Source organism: Colletes latitarsis, chromosome 12 (genome assembly GCF_051014445.1).
Source record: "Colletes latitarsis isolate SP2378_abdomen chromosome 12, iyColLati1, whole genome shotgun sequence".
Taxonomy (NCBI): domain Eukaryota; kingdom Metazoa; phylum Arthropoda; class Insecta; order Hymenoptera; family Colletidae; genus Colletes; species Colletes latitarsis.
This window is the reverse complement of record NC_135145.1, coordinates 5,115,410-5,123,101: the sequence shown is the minus strand read 5'-3', so window position 1 is coordinate 5,123,101 and position 7,692 is coordinate 5,115,410.

The window sequence follows — 7,692 nt, the reverse complement described above, 5'->3', positions numbered from 1 at the left end:
GCGCCGAAACCCACCCCACCAACACCCTCCCGGATTCCGCCACCTTACGGGCGGCGGAGAGGGGGCACCGGGCCCACACCGTCCCGAGGCCGGAGGGCGACCTGCGGATCTCTCCGATACGCAGGTCCTCCACAGGACAGTCCCCCGCCCTCGCAAGGGCACGGGACACATCCTGTGCGCTGACCGAGTCGTCCAGCCCACAAACGCGCATCTCCGTGCGCTTCGTGGGCCGGGCGACCCGGACACCTCGCTCGCCCAGCTGCTCCCGGAGCCTCTGGGCGAGACGATCCGCCTTCGCGCCGCCTTCTGCACCGGGGATCTCCAGCAAGAGACCCCCGGTCACGGCCCTCTTCGCCCTCACGGAGGCGATGCCCAGCTCTTCGAGGGAGATATTCTCCCTGGCGAGCCGCATCGCCTCCGCGAGGGTCAGGTCACCCCCCTGCGCAACGGTCAGCGTCACCGCTGCCGTTTTTGGGGGACGACCTGGTCGTGCGTTCCCGACCTTCGCGGCCTTTACCTTGGCCGCCGGCGGCGGAGGCGGAGGCTGCGGTTGCGAGGCCTTCCTCGCCGCCCGCTTCGCCTTCCGCCCCACCACCTCACTCCACGCCACCCCCCCTTGGGAGGGTGCTGTGGAGGACGCGACCACCGCGACCACGGGTACACCACCCCCCTTGGGGGTCGCGACCCGGGGCCTTGGTGCCGCAACGCTGGGCGGAGCCTTCACTCCGCCCTTCTTTGCCTTCCCCGACTGTACCGGAACAGGTCGGGGAGGCACCGCCTTCCTGCTGACCGCTCTTCCGGCGAGGAGCTCCTCCCGGAAGGCGGCCAGCTTGCCATCAATCATGTCCGCAATCCTCCTCAGAAGATCGTCTTCTGAGGAGGACGGGGACTTCTTCACGGGCGGAGTGCGGGTGGAGGGGCCCGCGGTGCCCCGCACCACTGCCGCCGCACTCCGCTTATTTACCTCCGCCGAGGGACGCGGCGGTGGAGGAGGAGGGAGGATGGGAGGGAGGGCCGCGCTGTTCCACAGCGCCTCTGCCCTCCTCCTCCCCTGTCGCTCCTCCTCCAACAGGAGCTGCAGACGGGCGTTCCGCCCTCTGAGCTCCCGCGCCGCCTCCCTCATTTCCTCCGCCGCGGCCTTCAGGGCCTCCGCGCCACCGCTTTTCTGCCCCTTAAAGGCGCAGGCAGCGGCGACTTTCTCCACCCGCCTCAGGGACGAGGAGATCCTCTCCGATATCTCCTCGGTCACCTCGTCCCTCAGGCAACTCAGCCTCACCGACGGGCTCATCGCCCCGCCCACCTCGACGACGGCCTGCCCCGTCCTCTTCCTCTTAGAGCCTATGTGGCTCGTGCTGGAGGAGAAGGACGAGACCGACGCCGTCTCGTCGTCCTCCTCCACCCTCCACGAAGCCGGACCTGGCGCTGAGTGGGGCGCGAGCGCCGCCACCCTAACCCCAACCCCGTCTCCGTCCTCCCGAACCGACAAAACCCGCCCCATCCCCATTTTATTTTCTGTGTCCATAATAGTCCCACGAGATGGTCGGAAATAAAGGTCCACCCGGGCAGAGCCGCCTTACCCGGGTAAGCCTAATACTCCGGGGGTTCGGCAGGTTCCCCGGAGGTGGTCGCTTGGGATTGGGCCTTCTCCCCCAACCATGCATCCCATCGCCGCGCACCATAGCTTAGGATTGGAGGGCGATTTTATAGAGTCGCCATACTCGTGGCCCAGGCGGTTAAGCCAAGACCCCCGTTCCTCCTGCCGTCACGTACCATTCACAAAACCAATAGGGAATTGTGAATGGGTCGTTGTGACGACCAACAGGAGGCTTACGGTGTGCGTATGACTCGGGTACCCCGGGTTCGTTAAGCCCGTACTGCAGCTGAAAGGCTGACAGCCCCTGAGGGGAGCAGTAAGCTATTAAGCAAGCTGCAAGCTAGTAAGCAGGCTGTAAGCTAGTAAGCAAGCAGTAAGCTGGCAAGAAAGCAGTTAGCAAGTAAGAAAGCAGTATGCTAGTAAGCAAGCAGTTAGCTAGCTAGAGAGCAGTATGCTAGTAAGCATGCAGTAAGCTAGAAAGCAAGCGGCAAGCTAGTAAGCGAGCAGTAAACTAGTAAGCATGCAGTAAGCTAGTAAGCGAGCAGGGAGCTAGTAAGGCAGCTGAATGCCAGTAAGCATGCAGTAAGCTAGTAAGCAACATGTAAGCTAGTAAGGAAGCAGTAAGCTAGTAAGTATCCAATATGCTAGCAAGCATGGAGTAATCGAGTAAGCTAGCAGACAGATTGTAAACAACAAGTTAGCTAGCAAGGCAGCAGCTGGCTAGTAAGAAAGCAGTATGTTGGGAAGAAAGCAGGAATGTAGTAAGAAAGCTGTAAGCTAGTAAGCAAGCAATAAACTAGTAAGCAACCAGTAAGCTTGTAAGCAAGTACTATGCTAGTAAGCAGACAACAAGCTGGTAAGCTAGTAGGCAAGCAGCAAGCTAGTAAGCAAGCAGGAAGCTAGTAAGGAAGCAGTATGTTTGAAAGCAAGCATCGGCCTAGTAAGCAAGCTGGTAAGCCAGCATTAAGCTAGAAAGCAAGCAGCAAGCTAGTAAGCAAGCAGTGAGCTAGTAAGCGAGGGGAAAGCTAGTAAGCAAGCAGTAATCTAGTAAGGAAGCAGTGAGCTGGTAGGCAGGCAGGAATCTAGTAAGCAACCTGTAAGGTAGTAAGGAAGCTTTCGGCTAGAAAGAGAGCATGAAGTTAGTAAGAAAGCAGTATGCTAGGAAGGAAGCAGGAATGTAAGATGGAAGCAGTTAGGTAGCAAGCAAGCAGCAAGATAGTAAGCATGTGGTAATCTTGCAAGCATGCAGCCGGTTAGTCAGAAAGCAGTTGGCTAGAAAGCAAGAATTAAACCTGTAAGTAAGCAGTAAGCTAGTACGAAAGCAGAAAGCTAGTAAGCGAGCAAGAAGCTAGTAAGGAAGTAGTAAGCGGGTAAGCTAGCAGTAGGCTGGTAAGCAAGCAGTAAGCTAGTAAGCAAGCAGTATGTTAGTAACAAAGCAGGAGGCTAGTAAGCATGCATTAAGCGCGTAAACTAGCAGTAAGCTGGTAAGCACGCAGTATGCTGGTAAGAAAGCAGGTGGCTTGTAAGGAAGTAGTAAGCTAGTAAGCATGTAGTAAGCTTGTAAACGAGCAGCATAGCAAGTAAGCGTGCAGTAAGCTAGAAAGCAAGGAGCAGACTAGTAAGAAAACAGGTAGCTAGTCAGCAAGCGGTGAGCTACTTAGCTAGCAGTAAGCCAGTAACAAAGCAATAAGTTAGTAACGAAGCAGTAAGCTACTAAGCAAGCTGCAAGCTAGTAAGCAGGCTGTAAGCTAGTGAGCGAGCAGCAAGCTAGAAACCGGGCAGGGAACAAGTAAGGCAGCTGAATGCTAGTAAGCAAGCAGTAAGCTAGTTTGGAAGCAGTAAACTGGTAAGCAAGCGGTAATATAGTGAGCAAGCAGTTAGCCTGTAAGCTGGCAAGAAGCTAGTCAGGAAGCAGTAATCTAGTGAGAAAGCAGTATGCTAGTAAGGAAGCAGTAATCTAGTGAGAAAGCAGTATGCTAGTAAGGAAGCAGTATGCTAGAAAGCAAGCAGCAAGCTAGTAAGAAAGCAGTAAGCTAGAAAGAAAGCAGCAGGCTTATAAGAAAGCAGTAAGCTAGAAAGAAAGCAGCAGGCTTGTAAGAAAGCAGGTAGCTAGTAAGAAAGCAGTAGGCTAGTGAGCAAGCACGAAGCTGGTATGTAAGCAGCAAGCTAGTAAGCATGCAGTGAGCCAGTAAGCGAGCAGCCAGATAGTAAGGAAGCAGTAAGCTAGTAGGCAAGCAGTGAGCTAGTATGCGAGCGGGGAGCTAGCAAGCAAGCATTATGCTAGTGTTTAAATATCGCGTGAGTCCGAGACGTAGATACTCGGCCGCGATGCCCGTATCTATATTGAATTCGCGTAATTCTGGATGGTTGTGCTGACGTGGAAATTTTCCATCGTTCAGATTCGTATACCGCGGCCATTTACGTGTTTTTTCAAGTTAGCTTCACGGGAATTCTCGAGTTTTGAGAGAAATTCTAGGAATTGTTTTGCTATCGACGAGAAAGAGAGAGAAACGAGATCTATCGAAAAAAGATCGATAGACGAAACGCGGCAGCGCCTCGCCGTGGTCACGCAGCGAGGAGCTGCCCGGAGCCCAGCGGCGCGATGCGTCGCTAACCAGTTCTGCGCCTGCGCGACGGAGCCAGCCGGGGCCGTGGCTGCTTGCAGATCATCTCGGTTCAGTACTGAGCCGTCGGTGATCCAGAGTATACATATTTACGATCTCGCTCCTTTTTTCAATCAAAGCTCAGAAGAGTGTAAGCTAAGCTCGCTCTTAGTATACAAAGCAAGTGTACAGCGATAACAATTTATTGGAAAATCTCGTCATCGTGACTTGAGATTTTCCCAGAGATAAGACAATCTGCCTGACGTTGTAGCGATCGCACGGCACGCCGGGTGTGAAGCGATTGTAGACGCAGGATTGCGATTGAACGTTGCCGGTCGTGGATGCGTCTGCGACGTTGGAGACTCGGTGTGGATCGCCTTGAGTCTTCTTCCAATTATCCGGTTAGAGCTACTGGAAGGCTGATACTGACATACTAGTATCGCCTGGTGGTAGTTCAACGTTTGTAGAAGTCGTACGAAACCCACTGGAACCACCCGTCCTGTATACCGGAGAGAGTACACCGACCGGAGGAGTGGAAAGTTTCAACGACCAGTCTGGAGCTATACGGCGTAGGAGCAACCGGAAGTTAGATATTCAGGAAGGATATCACCTCGTGGTGCTCTCCGTGCATCGGGCTCCTGAGAACCCGTTCCAATATACCGTCGTGATGGGACAATAGGAAGAGCCTAAGCGTACGGTGGAGCAAAGGGTTCGAAGAGCCTTCCTCCCACCTCTACACCTACTACCAGCTGTGAGTCGACCACACTGGGCTGTAAAAGTAGGGTGGTTAGGTTAGCAGGGGAATTCGCCCTAATCGGGCGAGCCGCAGGCCAGTTCCTCGGACTATAGAAGCCGCCGTCGAGGTCGCTACGGCTGGCTGTCGGACATTCCTAATTGAAAGGAATCGCTGGCTAGGCAGCTGCGTAGGCAGGCCGCAGGTCGCTCCTGAGGAGCAGCCGACGAGGAAGTCGAACCAGGACAGGAAGTCCTCTTGCGTTGGTGGAGTCCAGACGCCATTCGCACGGTGAGCGTGCTTGCGGGATATAGCTTCTTGGAGACTTACAACCTCCGTTTGGTTTCCCGTCCGTGGCATTGCGAGAGCGAACCCGGTAGATCGGAGGAAAACTTCATCTACCCGGTTGTGCGCGTCGGTGAGATCATAGGAAACGAATCTCATCGACCAGAAAGAAATTACAGTCCACTGGCTAGAGCGCTAAATAGCCAGCCAGTTCTCCCCTCCAAACACACCAGACTGTTGCTGGAGCGCGAGATAAGCAGCTGACGCGCGCGCTAACGTGTATGCTGTCCGCAAAATATTCATACTTTGCTGTACAATTGTGTTACAGAAGGCCTCCACCAAGGTAAAGCAATAGGAGAAAGAAAATAGGAGACCGGCCGGAAAAGCGAGCCGTGCTTTCCACAATTTTTGTTTTCAGTTTTGTTTATTTTTACCTTATTCAACTTTTGTAATTCATCATATTTTCTAATAACAAATTTAATTTTTGTAAAAGTTGTAACTGTTTCTCTACCTGTCTGTTCCCTCATCCGGACCCACGCTAAAGTCCCTTAGTACTTTAACATTTGGTCCTTTGAGCCGGATTCGAGGTAGAAAAGACAGTAGAGAGTTACAAGTACGTTCACGTAAGTTGCTACTTACGGAACGAATTTCGAGACGATTTTCAATCCTCGAACAACAAAATCACCATAGCATTGTCCAGAGAGGCTGGTCGTAGCGAGATCGAAATCAATTTCGATGACCTGACCTCCCGATTTGAAGCGATGTCACGGTCGATTGCTATTTTAAAGAAACCCGGTCGAGCTCAGTACGATGAGATACTTCTCAAGTCGAAGCTCGACTCTGTATCCGAACAGTACAAGGAAGCTGTTGATCAGTATTTGACTGTTCGGAGGGAACATCCACCTGCGAAGTGGGAATTAAGCAACTTCGTGATAAAGGGTGGACTCGAAGTATGGGAGACGATGTTCATGGAGTTCCAGGCGTACGTTGCCGCGGAGCTGACCAAACTCGCCGAGGATCAGAAAACCTCGGTGTCGTCCGTCAGCCAGCACGATGTTGCCATTGAACTCCCAAAGCAACGTCTCCATATATTTGGCGGGGATCCTCGTAAATGGAACCATTTTGAGGATCTGTTCACCGCTAGTGTAATAGAAAACCCGAGGCTTTCAAATGTGCATCTACTGCAGTATCTGAACGCCTGTGTGGAAGATCAGGCACTGGCGGCGATCACACACCTGGAAATTACCGAGGGTAATTTCGAGGTAGCGTGGCGAACCCTGAAAGAGCAATTCGGGCTGCCTCGTATTGTGATCGCCAAACTAATTGATCAGTTGACCAAAACGAAGACGATTAAGAAGGATGACCTGACTAGCTTACAACAGGTTACCATTGCCTTCAAACAGGCTTTCGCTGCTTTTGAAAGACAGGGCACTTACCGAGAGCAGCGAGATTGGCTGCTGGCCCATGCGATCAAAAGCAAGCTTGAAGGGTCTCTCAAATTAGAGTGGGAAATGTCCCAGAAGCTCTCCACAAAATTCCCTTCGTTTAACGAGTTAGTGGAATTTCTGGAGGTGCATGCTCGAGCCATCACCATGGTGAACGAAGGACAGAGCAAATCTGCGACAAATATCCCACGAAAATCCAAGGTGCGGAGTCACAACGCCGTGATGGAAAGTCATCAAGATTCAGGCAAGAATTGCAAGTTTTGCGAGCACAAGCACGGAATAGCACACTGTCGTGCTTTCCAGCACTTGGCGCCTTACCACCGCTTGCAATATGTAAAAGATAACAGGTGATGCGTGAATTGCATCTCGTCCGGCCATGAGGCTGGGCGTTGTCCGTCCGGGCAGGTATGCTATAAATGCAAGGGTAAACACCATACCCTGTTGCATTTGGAGACGTCGGGACGCGAAATCGAAAGTCGAAAACCGACGACAGCGATTTCGAGAGAAAGACGTGATCAAAAGCGGCCTGCAGGCCCAGCGCGCCGGCCATACCAAGCCGAGCGTACGAAAAACAACGCGCCGCCACCCGCTGCAACACCTCAGGCCGGTATGTCGCACTGTACCGCGACCGGTACCGACACGCCGAGGTCTGTGCTGCTCGCAACGGCGAAAGTGCGTGTGTATGGGGTCAACGGTGCGTCGCGTATCGTACGCGCACTGTTGGACCAAGGGTCAGAGTCATCTTTTGTCTCCGCGAATTTGACGAATGATCTCAAATTCAAGCGGAGAAAAACTCCAGCCACTGTAACTGGCTTGGGAGGCGGCACTACCCAAAAGATAAAACATAGTGTCGAATTGCGTCTGGGAGTGGTGCGAGGTGACGAACCGACGATGCAGACGAGAGTGAATGTCGTGCATATGATCACGAATTACGCCTCGCCGTTGACAAGCGCGCACGAATACGACGCGCTGGGTCACCTGCCGCTCGCAGACCCCGAACCTTCTATCGGTCAAGCGATTGAGGTGCTGATC